We start from the raw sequence: 9,448 nt of genomic DNA on the forward strand, positions 1-9,448 counted from the left end.
AGTAAATTTATTTTATTGATGGTGCTGGAGATTAAACCCAGAGTCTCATGCATGCTAGCCAAGTACTATACCAGTGAACTATATCCCCTGCCCCAAAAATAAATTAAAATCTTGAGTTTTCATTTTTGCCCCAATATTTTCTCTTTTTTCAAATGATCATTGATATAGTTGAACTAGGAGCTAGCATATTTGTTACTGTTTAGTATTCATTACTTTTGGTTGTTTATTTCCTTCTTTCTGTTCTTTTTCTGCTTTCATTGGTTTTAATTGTGCATTTTACATGATTCCGTTTTTTCTCCTTTCAGCACAGTAATTATGCTTTTTTTTCTCTTACCTTTTCTTGTGGTTTCTCTTCAATTTGTAGCATATATTTATAAATAATCCGAGTGTCTTTCAAATAACATACTATAACGCTTCACAGGCAGTTTAGAACCTATACTTATAACTTATAACTGCCAATTCCTCCTTTCCATCCCTTATCCATTGCTGACATTCATTTCACTTATCTCTAAGATGTAACCACTGAAAATACTGTTAGTGTGTTAGCTTTCCATAATTTAACAAATACCAGAGATAATCAACTTATAAATAGAAAAGGTTTCTTTTGGCTCACAATTTTGGAGATTTTGATCCAAAATAGATTGGCCCTGTTGATTTGGGGCCTTTGATGAGGTAGTACATCCTGGTGGGAGCATGTGATTGAGCTGGAAAGTGAAAGAGAAGAAGGAGAAGAAGCTGAGGTACCATTGTCCTTTTCAGGAACATGCCCCCAATGACCTGAAAATCTCCCACTAGACCCCACTTTTCAAAGATTCCACCACCTCCCCATAGCACTACCATGGGGACTTAAGCCTTTGGGACATGGACTTTTGGGGACATCCCAGAAAACTATAGCAGTTGCTGTTATATTTTGAATAAATAGTTAACTATTCAATTAAGAATAAAAAGAAGAAAAATTTTATTTTACATTCATTTATTTCTTCTTTAGTGATTTTATTTTTAAAGATGTAGATCCAAGTTTCTGACTTACATCATTTTCCTTCTCCCTGAATAACATATTTTACAATTTTTTTCATGCCAAGCTATTGGTGACAAAGTCCTTCAAATTATGTTTATTGATAAAATATTACTCTTCCCTTCACTTTTGAAAGATAATTTCTCTTTTTTTTTCTTTTTTTTATTGGTTGTTCAAAACATTACAAAGCTCTTGACATATTTCATACATTAGATTCAAGAGGGTTATGAACTCCAATTTTTACCCGAAATACAGATTGCAGAATCACATTGGTTACACATCCACATTTTTACATAATGCCCTATTAGTAACTGTTGTATTCTGCTATCTTTCCTATTCTCTACTATCCTCCCACCCCTCCCCTCCCATGTTCTCTCTCTACCCCATCTACTGTAATTCATTTCTCTCCTTGTTTATTTTCCCATTCCGCTCACAACCTCTTATGTGTAATTTTGTATAACAATGAGGGTCTCCCTCCATTTCCATGCAATTTCCCTTTTCTTTCCCTTTCCCTCCCACCTCATGTCTGTTTAATGTTAATCTTTTCTTCCTGCTCTTCCTCCCTGCTCTATTCTTAGTTGCTCTCATTATATCAAAGAAGACATTTGGTGTTTGTTTTTCAGGGATTTGCTAGCTTCACTAAGCATAATCTGCTCTAGTGCCATCCATTTCCCTGCAAATTCCATGATTTTGTCATTTTTTAGTGCTGCGTAATACTCCATGGTGTATAAATGCCACATTTTTTTTATCCATTCATCTATTGAAGGGCATCTGGGTTGGTTCCACAGTCTAGCAATTGTGAATTGTGCTGCTATGAACATCGATGTGGCAGTATCCCTGTAGTACACTCTTTTAAGGTCTTCAGGGAATAGTCCGAGAAGGGCAATAGCTGGGTCAAATGGTGGTTCCATTCCCAGCTTTCCCAGGAATCTCCATACTGCTTTCCAAATTGGCAGCACCAGTTTGCAGTCCCACCAGCAATGTACAAGAGTACCCTTTTCCCCACATCCTCGCCAGCACTTGTTGTTGTTTGACTTCATAATGGCTGCCAATCTTACTGGAGTGAGATGGTATCTTAGGGTGGTTTTGATTTGCATTTCTCTGACTGCTAGAGATGGTGAGCATTTTTTCATGTACTTGTTGATTGATTGTATGTCCTCCTCTGAGAAGTGTCTGTTCATGTCCTTGGCCCATTTGTTGATTGGGTTATTTGTTGTCTTATTGTCTAATTTTTTGAGTTCTTTGTATACTCTGGATATTAGGACTCTATCTGAAGTGTGAGGAGTAAAGATTTGTTCCCATGATGTAGGCTCCCTATTTACCTCTCTTATTGTTTCTCTTGCTGAGAAAAAACTTTTCAGTTTAAGTAAGTTCCATGTGTTGATTCTTGTTATTAACTCTTGTGCTATGGGTGTCCTGTTAAGGAATTTGGAGCCCAACCCCACAATATGTAGATCGGAGCCAACTTTTTCTTCTATCAGACGCAGAGTCTCTGATTTGATATCTAGCTCCTTGATCCACTTTGAGTTAACTTTTGTGCATGGCGAGAGGAGGGGATTCAGTTTCATTTTGTTGCATATGGATTTCCAGTTTTCCCAACACCATTCGTTGAAGATGATATCCTTCCTCCATTGCATGCTTTTAGCTCCTTAATCAAATATAAGATAGTTGTAGCTTTGAGGATTAGTCTCTGTGTCCTCTATTCTGTACCATTGGTCCACCCACCTGTTTTGGTACCAGTACCATGCTGTTTTTGTTACTATTGCTCTGTAATATAGTTTGAAATCTGGTATTGCTATACCGCCTGATTCACACTTCCTGCTTAGAATTGCTTTTGCTATTCTGGGTCTTTTATTTTTCCATATGAATTTCATGATTGCTTTATTTATTTCTACAAGAAATGCCGTTGGGATTTTGATTGGCATTGCATTAAACCTATAGAGAGCTTTTGGTAATATCTCCATTTTGATGATGTTAGTTCTGCCTATCCATGAACAGGGTATATTTTTCCATCTTCTAAGATCTTCTTCTACTTCTCTTTTTAGGGTTCTGTAGTTTTCATTGTATAAGTCTTTCACCTCTTTTGTTAGGTTGATTCCCAAGTATTTTATTTTTGTTGAGGATATTGTGAATGGAGTGTTTTTCCTCATTTCCGTTTCAGAAGTTTTGTCACTGATATACAGAAATGCCTTTGATTTATGCGTGTTGATTTTATATCCTGCCACTTTGCTGAATTCATTTATTAGTTCTAGTAGTTTTTTTGTAGACCCTTTTGGGTCTTCTAGGTATAGAATCATGTTATCCGCAAATAGTGATAATTTAAGTTCTTCTTTTCCTATTTTTATGCCTTTAATTTCTTTCATCTGTCTAATTGCTCTGGCCAGTGTTTTGAGAACTATACTGAATAGAAGTGGTGATAGAGGGCATCCCTGTCTTGTTCCAGATTTTAGAGGGAATGCCTTCAATTTTTCTCCATTCAGAATGATGCTAGCCTGAGGCTTAGCATAGATAGCTTTTACAATGTCGATGAAAGTTCCTGTTATCCCTAGTTTTTCTAATGTTTTGAACATAAAAGGATGCTGTACTTTGTCGAATGCTTTTTCTGCGTCTATTGAGATGATCATATGGTTCTTATCTTTAAGTCTATTGATGTGGTGAATAACATTTATTGATTTACGTATATTGAACCATCCTTGCATCCCAGGGATGTATCCTACTTGATCATGGTGCACAATTTTTTTGATGTGCCTTTGTATCCGATTCGCCAGAATTTTATTGAGGATTTTTGCATCTAGGTTCATCAGAGATATTGGTCTGTAGTTTTCTTTCTTTGAGGTGTCTTCGTCTGGTTTCGGAATCAGGGTGATGTTGGCCTCATAGAATGAATTTGGAAGAGCTCCTTCTTTTTCTATTTCCTGAAATAACTTGAAAAGTATTGCTATTAATTCTTCTTTAAAGGTTTTGTATTCTATATATGTCAGTTAAGTCTAGGTTATTGATTGTGATATTGAGTTCTATAGTTTCTTTATTCAACTTTTGTTTGGAGGATCTGTCCAATGGTGAGAGAGGTGTGTTGAAGTCACCCATAATTATTGTGTTGTGGTCTATTTGATTCTTGAACTTGAGGAGAATTTGTTTTATGAATGTCACAGCACCATTATTTGGTGCATAAATATTGATAATTGTTATGTCTTGTTGGTGAATGGTTCCTTTTAACAGTATATAATGTCCTTCCTTATCCCTTTTGATTAATTTAGTCTTGAAGTCGAATTTATTCGATATGAGGATGTCCACCCCTGCTTGCTTATGAGGACCGTGTGTGTGTGGTATATTTTTTTCCCAACCTTTCACCTTCAGCCTATGTATGTCTTTTCCAATCAGATGTGTCTCCTGGAGGCAACATATTGTTGGATTTGTTTTTTGAATCCATGTTACCAGCCTATGTTGCTTTATTGGAGAGTTTAAGCCATTAACGTTTAGAGTTACTATTGATATATGGTTTGTACTGCCAGCCATGTTTGATTATTTATCTTTTTTTTTAAATTTAGTTTGTTTCTCCATGATTAGCTTTCCCCCCCTGCCCTCTGTCATTACCGAGGCACTTCCCACTGATGGTTTTGGTTGTTGTTTTTCATTTCTTCCTCGTGTAGTGTTTTGCTCAAGACGCTTTGCAATGCTGGTTTTCTGGCTGCAAATTCTTTTAGCTTTTGTTTATCATGAAAGATTTTTATTTCGTTGTCATACCTGAAGCTTAATTTTGCTGGATACAGAATTCTTGGTTGGCATCCATTGTCTTTCAGTGTTTGAAATATGTTGTTCCAGGATCTTCTCTCTTTCAGCGTCTGTGATGAAAAATCCGTTGTTAACCTTATTGGTTTACCCCTGAATGTAATCTGCCTCCTTTCTCTTGTAGCTTTTAATATTTTCTCTTTGTTCTGTATATTGGCTATCTTCATAAAAATGTATCTTGGTTTTGGTCTACTGTGATTTTGTGTGCTCAGTGTCCTGTATGCATCTACAATTTGTATATCTGTTTCCTTTTTTATTTCTGGAAAGTTTTCTGTAATTATTTCATTCAGCAGGTTACTCATTCCCTTGGTTTGAATCTCTGTACCTTCCTCTATCCCGCTGACTCGTAAGTTTGGTTTTTTATGTTTTCCCATATCTCTTGAATGTTTTTCTTGTGATTTTTTACCTGCCTTTCTGAGTTGGCTAGACTCTTTTCAAGATGATATATTTTGTCTTCATTATCTGACGTTCTCGCTTCTACTTGCTCCACTCTGTTAGTGATACTCTCAATTGAGTTTTTAATTTGGTTTATTGTTTCCTTCATTTCTAGAATTATTGTTTGATTTTTTTTATAATCTCTATCTCCTGATAAAGATGCTTAACTTCTTCTTTTATCTGTTTATGTAATTCATTTTCAATGTGTTCTTTCACTGTTTGGATTTGCTGTCTCGTATCCTCTTTAAGATTCCATTCCATCTGTCTAAGGTATTTTTTGAGTTCTTTATATGACCATTTTTCTGATGACTCTAGGTCCTCCTGAATATTTAGGCTGTCCTTCATTGTTTGTACTCCTTTTCTTCCTTGCTTTTTTATGCTGCTCATGTTACTTCTTGTTCTGTTTGACTGCTGAGTTACTGTTTTCTCTTATAAATTTATTTGATGCTTGGGAGGAAAGATATTAGAAATGAAGGGAAGTAGTCACTAAAGAGAATGAGAGTAGGCAGGTATAATTCAAGGAAGGGGGAATCAGAAAATTGAAAAGAAATGAAAAGACAAAAGAAAAAAATAGAAAATAAAGAAAGAAAAAAATTAAAAAAAAATAATAATGATAATTTAAAAAATGAAAATTAAAATGTAAAATAATAATAATAAAATAAAAAAATTAAAAACATTTTTTAAAAAGTTAAAGAACAACAACAAAAAATGAAAATGACAGGAAAAAAAAACCAAATTAAAAAATAATAATAATAATAATAAATGCAGTCATAGAGTTCGATTAACTTCTCTTCCAGTAGGTGGAGCTGTGCCCACTGGGCCAAGCTTCTCCTCTCAATAGGTGGGAACCAATCACTGTGCAGCAGCTCTTCCTCCCAGACTGGGTGGGTCTCCAATCCTTAGTGTCTAGGGCCTTCTCTTGTGTTTCCTCAAGCCAGGCCCTGCTCACCTGTGACACTCACCACAATCCTGGCTACACGCCAGGTCTGCTGCTCCTGGGAGCCCTGTTTTCATGAACGCCTGGGCACACTCTCCCTGTTTGCCTCCCTCAGACCCTAAGTTTGTAGAGCTTGGGGCTGAGAACCCCCAGCGAATTTGCTTGCCCTCCGGTAGCCACGCCCCTGGTAGCTGGTGCAAGAGACCTCAGTTGTCAGCACTGGTGGGAGCGGTAGCCGGGAGTTCTGTGCCTCGAGTCCCGCACCACTCCTGATTCCCTCAGTCTGGCTATCGTGCTCACGGGAGAGCTGGAAGGGGCCCTTAAGGTTTCCCCGCTGTGTGGAGAGGGATGGCTAGGGGATTACACACCTGTCGTCGCTGGTTTCAATGAAGTTATCTCCTCCACCCGTGATGTCAGTTCTCTGCCATGGTGGTATCCCATGCAAATGGTGACCATTCGTTCCCTTTGCCGGGTGACCAATGCAACAGGTGGGTCCTGACTGTCTCTCCCAAGCCCCGTTTCAATCCTGTGGCCACTGCCTATGAAGGCTCGGTTGGCTTTTACCTCTGTAAGTTCAGAAGGGCTGACCAGTTATTTCAGCGGGATCGTTAGTGCTGAGTCACGAGAAGCAGGCGAACCGGAGCTTGAATGCAGCCGATCCGGGCTCGGTGTGTGTTCTGAGAGGCCCAAACTGTTCGCCCCAGATCCATGTCAGCTCAACATTGCCTAGTGATCCTGAGCAAAAAGTATTTAGACAGTTTACGACTCCCTATGCCCACGCAGCTGAAGAGGTCAGAGACTTGATCTCTCCGCGCCCGCCGCCATGTTGGATCTCCCGAAGGATAATTTCTCTAGATAAAGAATTCTAGGCTGATTTTTTGTTGTTTTGTTTTGGGGAATTTTTTGGGTTTTACTTATTTTCCTCTCAGTACTTTTAAGTGTTCACTTTCCCTTTGCTTATGTGGTTTATGAAGTTCAATATCATTCTATCCTTTCTGCTATAAGTAAGGTATTTTTCTCCCCAGCTTCTGTCAATATTTTCTTTGTCTTTGATTTTCTGTAGACTGAGCATGATATGCAGATTTTTTGGTATTTATGCTTAGCTTTTCTGAACTTCATGGGCCTGTGGTTTGGTATCTATTATTAATTTTTGGAAATTCTCAGTCATAATTGCTTCAAATATGTCTTCTTTTCTTCTCCTTCTAATATTTCAAGTATACATATGTTATACCTTTTAAAATTCTCCCACAGTTATTCTGTTTTCTATTCTGGATTTCTCTTTGCATTTCAGTTTTGGGAGTTACTACTGACATTTCTTCAAACTCATAGATTCAGTGCCATCTATTGATTAGCCATCAAAGACATTCTTCATTTCTATTACAGTTCTTTTTTACTTCCAGCATTTCTTTTTGGGGGTGGGGGGAGTGCCAGAGATTAATCCCAGGGGCACTTTAGCATTGAGTCCATCCCCAACCCTTTTTATTTTATTTTGAGAGAAGGTTTTGCCATGTTGCTTAGGGCCTTGGTTAGTTGCTAAGGCTGTCTTTGAACTTGTGATCTTCCTGCCTTAGCCTCCAGAGCTGCTGAGATTACAGGCTTGCACTACCATGCCAGGCTAGCATTTCCTATTTGATTCTTTCTTAGACTTTCCATTTCTCTGCTTACACTCCTTATTTGTTCTTGCATGCTGTCTACTTTTTCCCCTAGTATCCTTAACATATTAATCATAGTTAATTTAAATTCTTGGTGTAATAATTTTAACATTCTTATCATATCTTGATCTGGTTGTAATGCTTACTGTCTCTCTTCAAGCTATTTTTGCCTTTTAATATGCCTTATGATATTTTGTTGAAAATTGGACAAGATGTACTGGTAAAAAGGACTGAAGTAGACAGGCTTTTGGTGTGAGCTTTTATGTTATCTGGCTGGGGGTTAGACTGTGGTTACTGTTTATGGTCAGAGGCTAGAATTTCCTCTGTGTTCCTTGTTTTTGTCTCCTTTGTTGTCTTAAATAAGTTCTGAGATGTGCAGCTCTTACCCATGTAATCTGCTATTGTTATAATATGGGAGCTTCACAGTGGTGGTAAGGTTGAGGGGGGGAGTGTTTTATAGTCCCATGATTAACTCCTTTGATCAGGTCTCTTAGTGATCCTGTGCCTCTGGACTATGAACTTCACAGGCGATTCCTTCCCTACCAATACCCTATCCCTTCTGCCTGTCCTTAGATGATACAGGAAAGCTAGAGAGATCTGTGATTGGTTAGGGTCTGGTTAAACGGTTTTTCTTAAAGGTGAGCCTTATTAGGAAGAACAAAATGCTCTGGGACAATCTAAAATGGTTCTTTTTACCCTTCCCCTGCCAGAAACATGAAAGAGCTCCTCCTGGAGGTAAAAAGCACCCCTATGACTGGACTCTCACACTTGTTCAGACTTGTTCACACTTGTTCAGGGGAAGTCTCTAGCAATCTGTCAATTACAGTTCAAGTTTTTTTTTTTTTTTACCTAAGCCACCATGGAAGATTAGCTCATGTAGTTTCTACTACAGTAAGTGGTGATAGTATATATCTACCTGTGTCTCCAATTGTGAGGGCAGAGATTTTTCCTGTGATCTCCAATAGCTAATGAATTTAAGAAGAGTTGATTTTCAGTTAGTTCAGCTTCTTTATTTTCTTGTATGGATAAATTTTGTGTCTGTCTGTGTGTGGAATTGGTATTTGAACTCAGGTCCTCATAAGTGCTAGGTAAGCATTCTCCACTGAGCTACATTCCTAGCCCTCTTGAAAATTCTTATTTTGAAACAGGTTCTCACAAAGTTGCCCTGGCTGGCCTCAAACTTGCAATCCTTCTGCTTCAGTCTTCTTGCAATTATAGACACGCACCCTTGCACTGAAGGAAGTGGTAATTTCTAAGCTCCTGATCAGAAACCAGAAACCAGTTCTTATTTTCAATCTTTTTTGTTACAAGAGCACAAAATACCAGAAACCTTGGAACAGGCTCTGACTAAGCTTATATTTTTCAAAATTTTTTAAACTATTTTTTTTTTTACTTTCATCAAAATTTGTTTTTACTGTTTTTTTTTTTTTTTCCTTTTTTTCCCCCTGCCCTCTGGTATTGCCTTCATTATAGTGCAAGCTCGTTTCCTTCTTGTCTTTTAGATCTTCCTCTTGAAACAAGAGTACCCAGTGTAGGGGGTGTGAAGGGACTGGAATCTACTTCAGTTGTAAGCCTACAGGGCTGTATCCTACCTAGCAAGGCTTTTTTCTTTTAGTTTTC

This window comes from Urocitellus parryii, chromosome 1 (assembly GCF_045843805.1).
Source record: "Urocitellus parryii isolate mUroPar1 chromosome 1, mUroPar1.hap1, whole genome shotgun sequence".
NCBI lineage: Eukaryota > Metazoa > Chordata > Mammalia > Rodentia > Sciuridae > Urocitellus > Urocitellus parryii.